The sequence below is a fragment of the Ixodes scapularis genome, unplaced genomic scaffold, assembly GCF_016920785.2.
Source record: "Ixodes scapularis isolate PalLabHiFi unplaced genomic scaffold, ASM1692078v2 PGA_scaffold1__304_contigs__length_218370807, whole genome shotgun sequence".
Classification (NCBI taxonomy): Eukaryota; Metazoa; Arthropoda; class Arachnida; order Ixodida; family Ixodidae; genus Ixodes; species Ixodes scapularis.
Window position 1 is genome coordinate 27,621,492 of NW_024609846.1, and position 18,731 is coordinate 27,640,222.

The window sequence follows — 18,731 nt, forward strand, 5'->3', positions numbered from 1 at the left end:
GAGCTAAGCCACCGCCATTTTTTTTGGTATATATTTGTAGATATGAAATTACCTGTTTTTAAGGATCCATCGGGTCAAGTAAAAAAATTCTAGGATTATTATTTTTGTTTTAATTGAAGAACAAAACTGATGCTTTCTTTACTGTGTTCATTTTTTCGAAAGTTTCGGGCGAAATGAAAAACATATTTACAGTAGTAGGACGCTATATTAAAAAAAAAGTACTAGGAAGGGAATACTCAGGACAAAATATTTCAGGTTGAAGGCTTAATATTAAAGGGTCCTAAAATTCGCCGAAACTGCCTTATTACGAAAGAGGTGTTCAAAAAGCGACGTTTGCTTTTTTTATTTTTAAGCATAACTAAAATAAAATAAAATAATCCTTGTAGTAAAAAAAAAATTATCAGGAAGTTCATGATGACGATGATGAACGCCTTTTGAAATCTGATATAAATTGTATTACACTTTGGTGCAAAAAATGGCGTATGAAACTAAAGCCTAACAACTGCAAACTAAGGCGGGTTTCCCGCAAAGGTGCGCGCCCTTCAGCATATACACTAATCCACATTCAACGTGAATCTGTAAACTCGTACCGTTGTCTGGGTGTTACTATATCATCGACTTTAACCTGGAAACCTCAAATTGATATAATAATCGCCAACGCCCACCGCATGTTAGGATACCTACGACGAAACTTCAGAACGGCCCCAGTTAACTTAAAACTTCTTTGCTTGTACGCTCAAAAGTGGAATACGCAGCCTCTATTTGGGATCCTAACCACGCCTTTCTACATAAAGCTCTCGAACTAGTTTGAAATGACGCCATTCGTTTCATTCTGTCTAATTATAATCGAACAGCCAGCATATCATCAATGAAGTCCAGTATGTTGTTATCCTCTTTGTCATTGTGTAGGAAGTTTTTTTTTTTTTTATGTTTTTTTTTAGAAAGTGTATCATCATCAGTCATCATCATCAGTTTTATAGAGTGTATCATCATCAGTCGCTGCGAGACCATTTCTTTACATTGCCTAACTATTGCTCTTTCCGTCTGGACCATCATAATTAAGTTGGATTAACATGTTGTCAGACAAACACTTTTTTTATTGAATTATTGCGCATTCATCAAACGACTTGAACCACCTTCCGGCAGATATCGCAACTATACCCGATTATTTTCTTTTTCGCCACTCTTCGTTTACATTTCTGTTTGATGAGCTGACATGAGTCATTTTATTTTGTTTATTTTGTTCGTAACAGATGTTGTTTACCGCTTTTGCCAATCGCAGTGTATTTTTGTAATTTGAATTTCTTGCCGCAAGTTTCTTTTTTTTTTTTTTTGTCTGTGCCCCTCCTTTTTACAATGCTTCAGCGCTTGAGGATATGTAAAATAACTTAAAAAAAAAAAAAATAAAAGTTTGTGCGTTCGGCATAAAATTTTGATCACGTAGACAATTTTTTTTTTTTTATTTCAGGTGCCTTCAAAGTTGCGTCAGCGCGCCGTTGGGGTCTTGTTTTCAGCCTCACCTTAGGTGAGAATTTGTATGATTAATACAAAACCGTTTCTTGCAGAATAAGTATTTTTACGTTGTGTGGACACATTTCTCTACCTCACGAAAAATGGCATGGGAAACAAAAAATAGGCTTGACACCACTATGACAGTCCTTTTCTGAACACACTATCCATTCAAATACAAACCCATTCGTAAACCTCAATTTCACTCACGGGAGCTGTCTTGCAAGCCGTCTGCAGTATAAAAACCGTTTCCACCGCATTTTGTTAAAAACAGGATACAAAGTTTATTTGTTCCACGTTGCTCGTATAAGTTAACAATCACGAGTTAAAGGTCTCCAAATCATCCATCACGGCCGACGGGTAGAAAGTCTCCAAAAACATTCCACTGAAACCGAACGCCGTGTCTCGAAAAGAACGCCGACTGCCACATCGATGCAAACGGGAACCTAGCGGAAAAAAAAAAAAAACCACGTGCACAATAGGGAGCCCACCCTGCAGGAAATAATTCCGCTTAATTTCGGGCACCCTTGTATAAGTAGCGTGGTTGAAGCTTTAGAGCGTGGGAAATGAGTGGATTTGATGCAAGTGGCACTTCCACATCTGTTATTTGGTACGGCGCTTGCTGTGGTCGTATTCAGCAGGAGACACATGGGCGACAAAAACAGACGCCGTGCGGCGGTTTCCATAGCAACTGCCGCAGACGCTGTGACGTGGACCTATGCCATACCGCGACGCCACAGCGTCCGAGGCAGTTGCTATGAAAACTGCCTCACGGCGATCGGTTTCATCGCGCATGTGTTCCCTGCCTTTGTGCCTCTCCAAACGGGCTGGAGGTCGTTGTTCTTCCGCAACCTGTTGGATTCTCGCACACCTTTGTATTCGGATAAAGAAGAAAAAATGGCGGCTGGATGCGCGATGCCGAACACTGTCACCTCCTGCAAAGCGGCGCATGACATTGCACCATGATATGACCAGTTGCGGCCGAAAACGACATTTGCGACAGCTTCCTCGTTTGCTCACAAACAGACAGACGCTCAATATCTCGCACATCAGCGCACTGCGGCTCATGGGGAAATCTTTACGGCCGTATAGTCAGTGTTTTTTATACACGGAAGGGGAATGCACCATATCAACGCCGTACTGGGCCGTGTTATTATATCAGCTTATCGGGAATCTCGACACTCGAAAACGGGCCGTCACAACTATATAATGAAACAGATTCCACTTGAATATAGAAGATAGTGACGGTTTCTTTTCCAACAGACTGCTTTGCATGCAGCTTACCACGAGAAGTTGGGCATCTTGACAACTGTTCTCTCCTGAAGAATATGCAAACTATAACTCTCGCGGTCCGAACATGATAACATTTCTTCCTGGTGTGAAACAGGGCAACTTATATTAACATTCCCAAAGCAAAAGTAACCTAATTTATATAAAAAAGCTAGCCTTCATAGAGCGAACTGTCCACTAAACTCGTTTTCATAGAGTGAACATTCACTAAATCCAACAGACATAGCCCAGTTCTTCTCACGAACAATAGGAAAATGAAAGGCCGATCTTTATAAGACGCTCTAATTCAAACTAGGGCCAGAACTTGACGTTTTAGTGCCACGCTTTTAGTACCTACTTGTCAAGTTTAAAGTCAATTGGAATTTTGAGGACCGCAATCGCAGCAAAAATGCCAAATCGAGCGATGTTCCACATTATATTGTAGTTGTTGTTACGGGAATATTTTTAATCTTGTACCAGCGACCTGTATGTGTTCCTGATGTATTTTTATTTCACACTGTAAGAACCCTGTATGGGTTCACAGTACTAGTAAATGACTGCATGATTGAATGAATGTCGGAAGTATTGTGTGTTAGTTCAATTAAAAATCCTTTCTTACAGCAATATCTCTTCATGTCCCTTCCCACCACGGGAAATGACGTCCGTTGCCGTAGGACGTAAGACGTGCGTCGTCAACCGAGGCAAATGATCGAGAAAAAAAAATCGGACGCCGCCATAAGGTCTTTGGGATTCGATCCTGGGTCCGCTACATGTGAAGCGGGCGCGTTACCGCAGGGCTTTGAACTTTTCTTTTTTTTTTTGTTTGTCGACTGTGTAGCATGCCTCTGGGAGATTGCTAGTGACGAGAAATGTTTGGCATACTCAGTATGCCTTAGTGGGTATCACCTGGGTCAGTCTTCTGCGGCAGTTATGGAAATCTCCTTTGCAAGCAGGCGACAAGAAAAGCGAGAAAAATTGCGTTGTAAAACCTGTCGTACGAAAAATAAAAGAGGCAAATCGCAAATTGGAGCGAGTTTTTCGCAGAACACGCCGCCGAGTGGTCAAACTGTGGTCTCCGCTCAGCTTCAGTCTTTTGGCGAAATACTTGATGCTCTGTTGGCAATGAAGTCAAGCGTAGACACTTTCCTGTCATTGCCCGCTAAGGTCGTCGAACTATTAACATTCAAACCTACAGTAGAGACTAGAAACTCACCTGCAGAAAATGCAAAGCAAAGTAGAAGCGTTGTCAGTCAAATTGGAGGGCACGACGAAAAATGAAAGCAAGATAAGGGAGCTGGAAGGCGAACACGGTGAACTGCGGGAAACCGTGAATCGCCAAGTCGAGATAATAGACCATTTGCTATATTCCCAAGCGCTCCGGCCCACAGTCGAGGAATCATGGGAACGGTGTTCCTTCAGCTCCCTAGTGATCGCTAATTTTCGACCAACTCCATGGTTACGCTGTTTTTGAGCGTAATTCGGAGTCACCCTGAACAAGCGCAGGAATTCACACTTTGGAGTGTAGACCTTGTTCCTTCGTTCCTAACTGATTACAAGCCATTTCATGGTGTCCAATTAATGCTTTGGAAGCTCGATCCAGCACCCGCGCAGCAGCACGAAACATTGAGACACCCTCCATTTAAGTTTGTGTTTGTTTTGACCGTTTTTTTTTCATTGTTCCGTGTCTCCGGTTACTATGGGAGATCTTCCCCATCTCGCCTGTGTTTTTGCGCCTTCTTCGACGAAACAAGTGCTCGGCGGTGGCTATTTTAAGACTGCCCGCTTGACCAGCAAGTCTGCCTTCCCTGACGTCATGGCACTGAAAAGTGCGGGTATATATTTGAATGTTGGTTTTGGCATCATTTTCACTTACCGATTTTACAATGACTATTCTGAATTTTGCAATTCTAAATAGCATACCGGAAAAATAAATAATACAATGACTATTCTGAATTTTGCAATTCTAAATAACATACCGGAAATCCGGAAATATAGTCAATCTGGGTAGCTCAAAAAACGCAGGAGCACCCCTTTAAAAAGCCGTTAAAAAGAAAAAAAAATATTTTAAGAAGTTTGGATGGGACAAGCGTGTCAAAAAATAAATTCTACGCGAATTTTTTTAGGGCAATATTGACGGCGAGATATTTTTTTGAAATTCTGCGCGTGAAGTCCATGACGTCACGGGTCATTTCGGAATGACCATCTTGGTCATGAAGGCGAAGCCGATCCAAGTCTCCTCCACGCGCCCGGAATGCCGAGAGAGAAAAGAAGTAGAAAGGAGTCGACAACCGACTAAATCGCGTCTCGCGCCGTCAATGTGGAGTTTTAAAATAACGTACGCAATCTTAGCGCACGCTAGCGCTAAATTGAGCGCTTGCGTTAGCGCACATTACGCAAAAGAGTTTTAGAATGGCGTTTCTCCACGACGACGCAAAAGCCCAAGCATCTCTCGCTTGCGTCGCCACCAAGATACAGTCACAATTTTTATTTCATACACGAAGTGCTGTAACTTTAGAAAAAAACAAGTTTTTTTTGGTCCAGAGTGACATTTTAGGTTTGTTTAAGAATGAGATTGCGACGCGAGCGGTCGACCGGTCGTGTCCGCTTCCCTCGTTTCGGCAAGAGAGGTCTCGTAAATCGTACCTTCACCGAGAAATTTTCGCGCGTGGCAAGCGTCAAGTTGCCGGTGATCTTTGACAAGCCAAGTGCAATGTCGTCCCGTATTGAAGATCGCAGTCGCTAGGATGCCGCCGACGCTATGCAGCCATGGTCCTGGGAGCCGCCATTTTTGAACTGTGCTCGTCTTGGCTTTAGCCAACTTCTCATCCCGAATTCTCCTTGAAGGAGCGCAAAGACTCTTTGCATACGCACGCAATTTCCGAAATATAGCGCACGCTAAAATAGCGCACGCAAAGCGCGAAACGTGGTTAGCGTTCGGCACATGCGCAGTGGGTACGACGCTATTCTTTGCGCACGCAAAGGTTAAGGGTGCGATATTCTAAAACTCTCTAATATTGTTTTATTTATTGTTTTCGCAGAAAAAAATAGTATTTTTTTACACCCGTGTCCCAACCAGACCGTCAATTGTTTTTATTTTATTTTCAGGGGCACTTTAAAAACTTCATAGTGGGTTTTCACGCAATTATCTTTTTTTTTCTATTTACCCCTTTGTCATCATTACAAACAATATCCCCCTCCCCCGCCCTCCTTTGTACAGGGTGTCACAAAAAAAATTTACAGGGTTTTTTTTCGCCGCAAAAATAAACTGACATCGCCGAACGCTCATTCACCGCCCAAAGGTAGCGCTATAGGTCACAACCAGATGCCAAAGTTTCAGCCCTGTCCGATACCTTATTCAAAAGTTATAAGTGATTTTCTGAAAATTTCAATGGGAAAAGGGAGCCCATTTTTGCCCGTTTTCGGTTTCTGGTGCCAAGAGCCCCGTGTACTCGAAAACTCCGTCGGCTGCCATCTTCCCATTGAAATTTCCAGAAAAACACTTATAACTTTTGAATAAAGTATCGGTTCGGGCTGAAAGTGTGGCATCTGGTTGTGACCTCTAGCGCTACCTTTGGGCGGAGAACGAGCGTTCGGCGATGCCTAGATTATTTTTGCGGCAAAAAAACAAAAATTTACATTTTTTTTGACACCTTGCAGATGATGTCCCCAATCTCCAGAGGTGGTGGGGTCCCCCATCAACTCTGTCAAATCAGAAGTTGTCCCGAAACATCAGTGGCTGAGAACCACTGCTCTGGATCATCGAGTGTGTGAGCGGGCAAGCTCTCCGCGGAGACATCTGCAGCGACATGCTGCGTACCCCGTGCACTTTAACCGGCTGCCAAAATTCCACTTTTTATCATGCACCTTAACCCTCGACAGCAAAGTGCTTCTTGCTTAGCGAGATTTGTTTCGTGGAACACAGGTTTTCGAAGAGCTCGACTCGCTTTACGACTCCAGCAAAAAGTTTTCATCGAGAAACGAAAAAGACGAAGGAAGTCTTGCGTTCATATCGGCATTGTTTATTTACCCGACCGTGCGGCACAAACTGCTGCCTATTTGAATAGAATGTTCGAAAGCAGCTGTAGAGTACGACTATCTTGCCTGTTGCTTCTAGCGGACCGGAGACCCTTGAAATGCATTTTGTGATGGGGCTTATGCAATGACCGAGGGGGAAGGGGAGAAAGGGCGGGGAGAGTGGAGGCCAAAGAAGTATTGTAACAGGTTCAGAAGATATAAAAAGGAAAAGCTCCATTTCTATAAAAAAATTTAATAAAATATATATATATATTTTTTTTTATAGGAGCGCTGGCCGGGCGACAGGCACACGGCCTGGTGGTCGGTCTCGCTGTGAGGAGCGTGGAACGACACGTCAGTTTGCTTAAGGGATAAATGTTTTACTTTAAACAAAAACACTAAAAATATTAACCCGACGCACGGCCGAAAGAGCACATTACACGCAGTTCCTGCTCGTATCGCGCGGACACCTTTAATACCAAAGCAAAACCATAAAAAAAACGAGCGGCCGTTTTTATAGTACAAGAGTTTGAAAAATCAAAACACCTACAGCAAAATGTAGCAAAAAAAAAAAAAAAAAAAGATCTTCCAGCCTTTTCACTTTGCTGAGGAAGCAAGACCAGCGAAGGTTGCCGCCATCACTCATAGATGGCTGTAGCTGTTCAGAGTTTCATGTCATCAATAGACCCTTTCCGGAATTCAGTCTTTCAACTTTGACCACTATCATCATCTGAAAATTTGCATATGTGCTGTACTAATGGCGGCCTTCTCTTTAGTGATGGAGGAAGAAGTTGAATATACACCTAAGCAGATGATTCGATGCCTATACATTTTAGACGTTAGCGCGGCGTGAATCAGGAATTGAATGCAAGAGCTGCGTAAGCGTTCATTTCTAACACGGGCCCAGTCAATACGTTAGTAGCACACACTCGGCTTCAAACCCCGTTGATGTATTGTTACAAAAATAAATGTAACTGCACGGGACCTACATAGATGGCGCTGGTGGCTCTTAGCGAAGTATACGCAGAAACAGCTAGATGGCGCACGGGACGATTCCTCCTCGCCTTCCCTCCTTTCCCTAACCCTTTAATCTCCAAGTGACTCATATTTTGGGGTCGGGCACCCCTTAGAAGGGAGAGCCGATCCCACTGGTTGAGTGAGCGAGCTGACTCCCTGACAGAAAGTCGAGGCACGACCCGCCAGACTATCTGACCGAGAGCCGCAGTATCGCCAGCGGATCCCGCGTCGTAGTGGCAGCCACCACGCCTGCCGCCCGTGCAGTTTGGTCCCACAACCGATGTCTGTCTCTTTCCTGCGACGCTGATCGTAAGTAGCGTTTGTCGAGGCACGACCCGCCAGGCATCGCTCCCCGGTCCGGCCGACCCGGCATCAGTCGTTTTAGTTTTCTATCGTAATAAGTGGTGGGAGGTGCAGGGGAGATGTGAACGATCCCCGCGACGGAAAGCGAAAAGAAAGATGCCAGGCCGACGACACGCAGGGAACGCCGAAAGGCCGTTGAAGAAAAACTCGGGTTTTCGTACCGCACACGTTTCGAAGGAGAGGAAAAGAGGAGGAGCCTGCACGAGCGATTTGAGGATATATTTGCGTTGTGCGAGAAGGAAATCGCGGCGAACAAGTAGCATATGAACGGATTTGAAAAAACATTAAGGAGCCGCGTCATCCAAAACGAAACTAAAACTGTCATTATGCCCGACGGTCCGAAAGGTCCGAATCTAATGTCACTCCGACCGTTCGCGCCGCCTCCCGTATTTAGAGGGAAAGCAGATGAGGACTTGGAGGACTGGCTCCATCTCTATGAGCGTTATGGCCGATCGCTTGCATGGACAGACGAACAAAAAGCGGACAATCTGGTGTTCGCTCTTGAGGACGTCGCCAGGCGGTGGTACGTGGCGGCCCTGCGGGCACAGACGCCCGAGACCTGGGTCAGCTGGCAGAAAGCGCTTCGGGAGACCTTCGCAGGAGACCATGTCCAGGAATGGGCATACATCCGGCTGCAGGAGAAGCGAGAACAACCGGGGGAGACGCCGCAGCAGTACGTCTCAGGCATCCTGCAGCTGTGCACTCGGGTCATTAACGCAGGGATGCCAGACGCGGAGAAACTCAGCTACCTGCTGCGGGGACTGCGGCCCGAGATGATGGAACGCGTGGCCATCTCGAACCCTCGCACAACCCAGGAGTTCCTGCAACAACTCCAGCGCCTGACGCACGTCGGGGCTATGGCACGACATGCTCTCATGACCATGCCAACGCATCCACTCCCGGGCCTTCACACGGAGAGCCCGGTCCTGGCGCCCGGTCTCGACCTAGAATCAGCACCTGGCGGAGCCGGGACCCTGAGCAACCCGACAGAAGTGTTATACACCCCCCGTCAGGACGTTCCTGACCGGTCGACGGCAGCAGTTCTCGGGGCAATGCAGGAAACGTTGCGTGCCCTGGCGGCTGCCGTGGATCGACTTGGTCAACGAGACCGCCGACCATTCCCACCTCGAGGCTCAAGAAACCAAGGAGGGCAAGTCGTCGGCTTTCGTTGTAATCGAGTTGGGCACATCATGCGCCAGTGTCCGGAAGCCCCAGCACCTCAAACTCCTGTCCTGGGCCAGCCGGGAAACCGGTAGGCCTGGGTCCCGGAGCCCGACCCGCCGGACAACAAGGGGGCTCTGTTTACGCGACCTTCCACCAGACACAGCTCATCACACTCCCAGCCATGGTAGAGGGACAAGACGCCCAGATGATCATAGACACTGGTGCTGTGGTGAACGTGATCTCGGAAAACCTGGCCGCGAGGCTGGGCAAAACTATCCGTTCATTGGGACTTCTCGTGCGTGCAGTGAACGGGGAGCTGGTAGACTCATGTGGGGAAATAGAACTGAACGTTCGTATCGGACCAAAAGTGAGTGTAGAGACGACGTTTGTGGTGCTCCCGGGTTTCCCACACGAGGTGTTGGGTAGTTTGCCATTCTGCGAAGCAACCAAGATGGTACTAGACTTCCCGAAAAAAGTGATCGTGCTCCAGGGACACCAGCTGGCTCTACACCTTGAGGATGGTCACCCCACGAACTCCCCCGACACTGTCAGTGTACAGTGCCTGGAAGCACTACATCTGCCCCCGAAAACTCAGGCCCTCATCCCGGTGCGGATAGCTGCTCTCGGTGCCTACTTGGTGGAACCCCTGACTCAACCCAGGCAGACATGTTGCCCCAGCGTAGCCCGAACGTTGACAAACGTCGAAAACCAGGTGGGATACATCCGCGTAGCCAACCCGGACAACGTGCCCCTGAGTGTTCCAAGAGGTACGACCATCGGAAAAGCAATTTCAATTGTCAAAACAGCACTGAGCACGACCCTCCCGAGTGGCACCAGCGACTTCATTCCCGACATCCAGTTGGGTGACGAGCTGTCCTCCGAGGAAAGACTGCGATTTCAAGGCTTGGTGAGAAAATACGGCCACATCTTCTCCACTAAGAACGGTCCCATGGGACGCACAGACGTTGCTGAGCACGAAATCAACACCGAAGCAGCCCGTCCAGTCCGGCAGAACCCCTACCGTAACTCCCCATACGAGCGCAAGATTATCGAAGACCAAGTTACGGAAATGCTGGCCAAAGGCGTTATCCGAACTTCGGCCAGTGCATGGTCGTCACCGGTAGTTTTGGTACGCAAGCGCGATGGGACTTGGAGATTCTGCGTCGACTTCCGCAAGGTGAACGCCGTCACCAAGAAAGACGTACACCCCTTGCCGCGTATGGACGACATCATGGACAAGCTACAGGGATCCAGGTTCTTCACCACATTGGACTTGGCCTCGGGTTACTGGCAGGTCCCCATCAAGGAGCAGGACAAGGAGAAGACTGCATTTGCGACGGGGTCTGGACTGTACGAGTTCAATGTCGTACCCTTCGGCTTATGTAATGCCCCTGCAACATTCCAGCGCACGATAAACAAGGTGCTGGCGAATCAGCTGTGGAAAATCTGCCTCGCCTACCTGGATGACATCATCGTGTTTTCCCGAACGGCAGAGGACCATCTGCGGGACCTACGGGAAATCTTCCAATCCCTTGACAACGCAGGACTCCGACTTCAGCCGAGCAAGTGCCACATTGCATTCAACAGCATTCGTTATCTTGGCCACATAATGGACGGCCAGACCATCCGTCCCGATCCAGACAACATCCGCGTCGTCCTGGACATGAAGGCTCCAACAAACCGCAAACAGGTTCGGAGCTTCCTGGGTCTCTGCGGCTACTACCGAAGGTTTGTCAAGGACTTCGCACACATCGCTCGGCCACTAAATGAACTCACGAGATTGGATGTCAACTTCACCTGGGACCAGGCATGCCAAGGGTCCTTCGAGACACTAAAAAACCGGCTGACCAGCAACCCAGTTTTTCGATTATTCAATCCTGACCTGCCCATCGAGATCCACACAGACGCCTGCGGCTACGGGATCGGCGCTGTGCTCGTTCAGAAAGATGGCGAAGAAGAATTTGTCGTGGGGTACGCCAGTCGACACCTGAACAAAGCGGAGATTAACTACAGCACAACCGAGCAAGAATGTTTGGCTGTTGTCTACGCCACGAAGCAGTTCAGACCGTATATATTCGGCACACCGGTTACGATCGTCACAGATCAGGCCAGCCTTACGTGGCTAATGACAGTGAGGAACCCGAATGGACGTCTCATCCGCTGGAGTTTGATGCTACAAGAATTCAACCTGACCCTGAAGCACCGACCAGGGAGCAAAAACATGAACGCGGATGCACTGTCACGGCTTCCTCATGATCCTGCACCTGATGGCGAAGAAGAGCTGCCGCTCCTAATGGTATCCAAAGAAGACATCAGAAAACTTCAAACCGAAGATCCTTTCTTGAAGCCGATCATCAAACATCTTGAGAAACCGGAGCGACCAATTAGGAAAAGAACAAAGAGAACGGCAAGGCCTTTCTCCCTCGTGGACGGCGTCCTCTATCGAAGAGCCAAGGGCTTCGCTGGGGAACGACTGGCGCTCGCAGTGCCAAGGACCCTGCGGCGCGAGATCCTTGCCGCGTGCCACGACGACACCACAGCGGGGCATCTCGGGGTGAGACGGACGCTAAAGAAAATCCGGCAACGCTATTTCTGGCCAAAAATGTTCGCCGAAATCACACACTACGTGCAGTCATGCCCCGACTGTCAGACAAGGAACACTCCTAACCAGAAGCCGGCAGGAGAACTAGAACCACTTGAACCGACGCTGCACCCCTTCCAGCAGATCGGGATGGACTTCGTGGGTCCGCTGACGGAGTCCCAGGGTGGGAACAAGTACATTGTGGTGATGGTTGACTATTACACCAAGTGGGTAGAGGCAGTGGCAACACCTGAGGCAACGGCGGCCTGCGCAGCAAAAGCCTTCATGGATTCAATGGTCCTCAGGCACGGAGCACCGGAACGAGTCATTACAGACAGAGGGCGTCATTTCACAGCGGAGATGATGGAAGAATTATTCCGGCTGACAAGCACCAACCACGCCCGTACCACCGCGTACCACCCACAAACCAATGGCCTCTGCGAAAGATTCAACCGAACCCTGGCAGCGATGATCAGCAAGTATGTCTCCGCTCATCACCGAGACTGGGACCAGTTCCTTCAATACGTCGTCTTTGCGTACAACTCTTCGGTGCACGAGACAACCGGGTACTCTCCGTTTTTCCTCCTTCATGCAAGGGAGCCAACACTGCCCATCGACGCCACACTAGGACTCCGAGCCCATGAGTTACAAGTGACACCGAATAAGGACATCGCCGAGCGCTGGGAGGAGGCCAAGAAACTCGTCACGGAAAGAGAGCTCTTAACCAAGGAGAACAGCAAAGAGCGCTATGACACGGGACGGCGGACCCAGAGTTTTTCCCCGGGTGACCTGGTTCACATCCGAATGCCCACCTCGAAACGGGGGAAGACGACCAAGTTCCTCCACCCATTCAACGGGCCATTTCGCATAGTGAGGCAAACATCGGCGAACGACTGGGAGGTGGAAACCCGACGAGGGAAGCGGGACATCGTCAACGTGGAACGACTTAAACCGTACATCACCGGGGAGATGGCAGACGACGAGGTTCCTCAGGGAGACAAGGCAGCGGCCACCAGCGACTTGCCGGCAGGGACCAAGCCCGCGGTCGAGACCGAATCGTCAGCTCCATTGGACAGTGCTTGTGACAGTGCTGACGAGGACAACGAGGAGTTCTTCGACGCAGAAGACTTCTCAGAAGCTGGGGAGACAACGCCAACAACTGCAGTGACTGTGAGAAAAAGGCTGAACACTAGACCAGGCAGGAAACATACTAGACCCCGCCAGGACGATTTTATATATTATTAGTACTTAATCGAAAGCGAGTGGCTGAGTGGGACACTCGTTTTTTTTTTTTTTGAGGGGGAAAGTGATGTTACAAAAATAAATGTAACTGCACGGGACCTACATAGATGGCGCTGGTGGCTCTTAGCGAAGTATACGCAGAAACAGCTAGACGGCGCACGGGACGATTCCTCCTCGCCTTCACTCCTTTCCCTAACCCTTTAATCTCCAAGTGACTCATATTTTGGGGTCGGGCACCCCTTAGAAGGGAGAGCCGATCCCACTGGTTGAGTGAGCGAGCTGACTCCCTGACAGAAAGTCGAGGCACGACCCGCCAGACTATCTGACCGAGAGCCGCAGTATCGCCAGCGGATCCCGCGTCGTAGTGGCAGCCACCACGCCTGCCGCCCGTGCAGTTTGGTCCCACAACCGATGTCTGTCTCTTTCCTACGACGCTGATCGTGGGTAGCGTTTGCCGAGGCACGACCCGCCAGGCATCGCTCCCCGGTCCGGCCGACCCGGCATCAGTAGCTTTAGTTTTCTATCGTAACAGTATAGAATTTTATCGAGGCGGCTATATGGGCTGGCGCTTCGTTCTGACTGGTTACATATTTTTCGCCATCGACACTGAAAGAGATTGAAAAAGAACTGTACAGGTGAAGCGCTCGTTCTTGTTTTGCGTTGACTTACGAAAGTGACGGTGTCCCATAAAATACTGCAGACCACAGGTTCATTGGCGCCATTAGTACCCTACGGTAAAAGTTATACTGCCATTTGAGTCACCGGATGGCACTGAATTTCGGAAAGCGTCTATTGTTAACTGACGTACACGATACTGGGGAAACTAGCCCTTAACAGCTCCGCTGTATAATTTACTCGCTGGGACAGTTAAGAGGACAGTGACACCCCCCAACAATTGTTTTATTTTTGCCAGGCGATTCATTCTGGTATCAGAAGACTACCCAATCAGTATTTTGCAACAACGTCACGTATATTTTTAATAAAGTAAAAAACCCAACTGCTGGAAACTGAAGCCGAAACTGGACTGGGGAGGAAGAGTAGAGATAGAGGAGGAGAGAGTTGGCAAAAGTCACGTGGCTGTGGAACGTTTTTTTTATTTTTTTATTTTTTTTTGTCTTGAATAAACATATTGCGGCTTTTTCGGAAGCCACAGAATTGGGCATCTTATTTGATTAAAATGCAATTCAATGCAAAGCCGCAGGCGTGCTGGACAAGAATGCCACAAATACTCCCTTGAGAAGGGGAACAAGGGGGACAAAGGACAAGCACACCAGTCATCTAGCTGTGTTTGGAGATTTGTGTTTGTTCTTTGTGACTCTTGGTCCCCTCCTCCAGGGAGTATTTTCGGCATCATATTTTCTTTCTATTTTAGCATTGAGTGTCAATGAACCACAACTTTGATTATCTTTGGTGGTTCTGTCTAAACCATAGAAAACGGCACGTGACCACGGAGGCGAGATTGAGCGCGACTCAAACCGGTCAGTTGTCGATCGGCGCTTTTCGGGAGGAAAGAAACCGAACTTCGGTTGGGCTCTCGTATGCCGTGTACAAATAAAAACCTTGGAGAGCATAAATACCCCGTCAGTGATCCTTTAGAGCTTTCTGTACGCACACAACGAGGGCAAAATACAAAACATAAAATTAAAATGATCCGTCCCGCGCCAAGCGACGGTACAGGCACGGCGATATAGCTGGGACACGTCACGGCGAAGTCGCTGAGCATTGGTGTTGCGTTCAGGCGCAGTGGGTCGTGACGACAAAGTCTCTTTGCTTGGTTCTCACGAGCACGCAGCTGGCTGTTCTCCCTGCGACGAACCTTCGCCAGCAGCGCGTCCTTCAGCTTCTCCCACCAAGCGCGACGCCAAGACGCAGGCGTGTGCCACCGCTCTCGTCAAGCTGCAGCGCGTTTGCCGCTTGGCACGGCTCTGGGATGCCAATGAGGATTAGGATGACGGAGTGAGCGGGCCACGTCTTGTGGGTGGGATGGATGCGGCTGGACCCTCGGGTGGCTGCTTTCGAAACCTAGCCGAAGCTATTCGTTTCAACGATTAAATCGGATTAAATATAGAATTATTAAAAATGACAACTGTAATCACATTGTGGGCCCTACACGAGACTCGCATACGCGCGAGTACTCCTCAAACATGGTAATGAACAGGAATTGTTAAACACTACCTCCGCGGTAACGCGCCGGCTTCACACGCGGCGAACCCAGGTTCGAATCCTGAACGTTCCGCGGGGGTGGGCGCTCTTCTTCGAGCATTCACTCTAAACAAAAAGGGTGTCACCTTGCACCCTTTTGTCTCATACAATGCGCCCCAAAACGTTAGTTCGGCGTACAGCGCACTAGAGCCGAACAGACGGCCCCAACTTTTACGAGGGGCTTGATAACGGTGAGATATACCTCATTAAACACTTAAAGTACTTATCAAAGACAACAAAAGAAAACATTGAGGTTTTGCTCAAAGGCTAAGAAAACCCCGATTTTTTCTTTTGTTTTCAGTAACACGAGCATTAGCTATATTTAAAAAAAGCTCGACGTATACCTAGGCACTTATGAGTTCTGAATGCAAAAGCATCAATGTCCGACGATGTGGATGCTTGAGGCGGCGCCATGTTGGTCGGCGGCGAGACGAGCAGAAGCCTTTGAGCGCGCGCCAACGTGTCCGTTTTAATCGGCGCGGGGCCCGTAGTGGCATGGGGCAGCGGCGGTTAGTTTTATCGGCGGGCTGGCGGTACTGGAGTTCCTGTATAGACCTTTCCAGCGGCAGTCTCGAACGAAGCGATTTACAGCGCGCGTCCCTGGTTTTGAGAGTGTACGTCGGTGGTGCCCGACTGCGCTGGGCTGTGGAGCTTCTCGTCAGTGGGCTGGGGCAGCCTGCGTAGGCGCACTTCCGGACGCTGGTGGGGGCTAAATTGCCGCGTTCTATTTTTTATTTTGTGTTCTATGGCGAATAGAATTTCTCGGGGTTTTTAAGAATGCATTGTACAATTTTTGGGGAAAAAAAAAAAAAAAAAAGAAAGCTGTTTTGGTGAGTCCTTGTGCGACAGAACAATTGCTACTGGAATGTTTGTTTAATTTTATGTTGATCTTTTTACGGCACCATACACTCAGCCGTGTCAATCTACAAAGGTCTTAAGCGTCGAAAATATTTGACCACACAGGAAATTCGAACTGCATGGATATTCCCCGCCCACGACAGGAAATTAAACGAGTCTCATAAATCGAACAACATATATTGTACGTACCCCACGGTGCCGCGTTATCCGAACAGGATTTGAGAAAGGTCTCAAATAACACAGCATGTCCAATATACAGTGTCGACGATAGTCACCTCACGACGATCGGACGGGATCCGGCGTGTTTTGGGGAACATGTAGAAGAGAGCTGCTTTTTTGCACAGCTTCAAAGCAAATGAACGAACGTGTCTTTTCCGTCCCCACACCCGACCATATAAGCTATTTTTCGCGAAGACCCGGAATAGAAGCCGGGAAGGCTTTTTGGAGATCATCTCAACGGAAATCATCCTCCAAGGGGAGGCACTCACTTGATCGAATGACGTTTTAGCGAACGCCCACGTTTCGCCGGATGACACTTTAGCGAATAGTCGGACGCTGCGAAGCGGCGTTTTCGGGTGGGCCGAATGGGTTCATATTTTTGTAATGAGCCGCCGGAGACTGTCGCCGCGAAGCGGCGTAAGCGCAGCGCGGCGGATGGGTTAACGCGCGCCCCCATTATTCGCTAAAACCTCGATTCGCTCAAATGTCGCTGTTCGCTAAAACGTCATTCGATCATGCGATATTGACCCTCCTCCAAGAACGTCGAACTGCCCGCGTCGCGGGCTGCTTCACGTTCGCTCTCTTCGTCCGTTTCCTGCGAAGGCCGAGCAGGCTACGAGCCCAGATATTCCCTGGTTCTCACAATGGAAGATAACACACAAGAAATAAGCATCCTAAATCGGCAAAGAAAGTAAAAACGTCCAAAAAAGCCGGCGAACTCCGAACGCACAATGCAGGTAGGGAGTCACGCTGACCGGGTTTCCACAGCTCAGGCGGGTGCCAGAAATTTCTGGCCGATAGGGGTCGCTCGATTCGCAAAATGGCGGCGGCCAGATAACCTTTTTGCAGCCAGAGTTGCGCGTCCACCCCCGGAGCGACGGCTTTCCTGCACGGCATGCTGAGTCTGCTCCTCACGTGACTGAATTCGGCGAATAGCGGCGCCGGGCGCTCGAGGCGCGCGGCGCGCTCAAAAGCAGGGGAACGTACGCCGGGGCGAACGCGACGTCGTCTTTCCTGCACCACACTTGATCCGGCTGCTCACGTGATCGGATCTCGGCTGCACGTGGAAAACAGACGCGCAACTCTGGCTCTCGTCGCCGCGCACCAGTCAATGGGACCTTTGGGATCAGGGAAACTAGGTGCCGTTGTCGGGCTTCAAACTGATGACGTCGGCTCGCTCCATGGGACTCTTAACGCTTTCGCATTAATAGGGTGTACCACACGGCTATGAAGCCTCTCGTGAACGTTGGTACCGTCAGTTCAACGTCAGTGCGCTGTACGGCAAACTGAAGTTTTGGGGTGTCTTATATGGGACAAAGGGTGTAAGGTGAGACCCTACTTTTTTAGAGTGTTTGCAGAAATCGACGACAGACGCCCTACGCCCTGCGGTAACGGACGTCACTTCCGCTAGTCGGAAGAGCCCATAAAAGCTCTAACTGCAATTGATGGTTAAAGATTTCGACAAAAACCCCGAGATTGGGACAAAAAGGGACGGACAAACACAAAATCTCAAACACAGCTGAATTTTATTTGATGATTGATGCTTGCAACCGACTGCCCTTATAATGCCCTGGATCAGATCTACCACTCTTACTGTTGCGCGACGGTAATGCCGCCTCTACATTCATGCCGAAGAACATACGATCTTAGCACGCACGGTTAATTTGAAGGTAGAAACCGTGTAAATTTCAGGACAAAAACTGGGGATTGTTAATTCAATTCGCTCGGTGTTTTGATCAGAGACAAACAGCACCTTCGGTCTTGTTTATTCTACCGTTGAATTTTGAACGCTGCAATAACGAAATGATATAAAAAACATGTTTACGCCGATGCTAGACTCAACAACAAAAGCTATTGTTACTCCTTAGCGCAGTGATCCTGCGAAGCAACGATGATCCCACGCGTTGTTCCTAGAATTTTGTGTGAAACGTTGTAAACAGGACCAACCGAGAGCAGATGGAAGCTTCTCCGAGATGGCGTTCTGTTCTTTTTGTGTACCTCTAGGCTCCATGCTCTCAGTAGGATTATATGACATCAACTCGCTCGCGCGTTCCTTCTTATTTTAGTTTGCTGCAACGACTCGTATTTGACGCCCCTAGAGTTAGCCTAGAGGGAGAGGTCACACGCACCACTCGGGAACGGCAGGGTGCAGAAGCAGACATCGGCGGTCCCTGGTGGCGGTATACCGATGGGCCCATATCGCTGGCGACGCATTAATATGCAGAAAGCAACAGAAAAACGTCACCTGTGGGCTCTGCAGCTCGTTGTTTTCTAGCTTACTTTGCGGGAACAC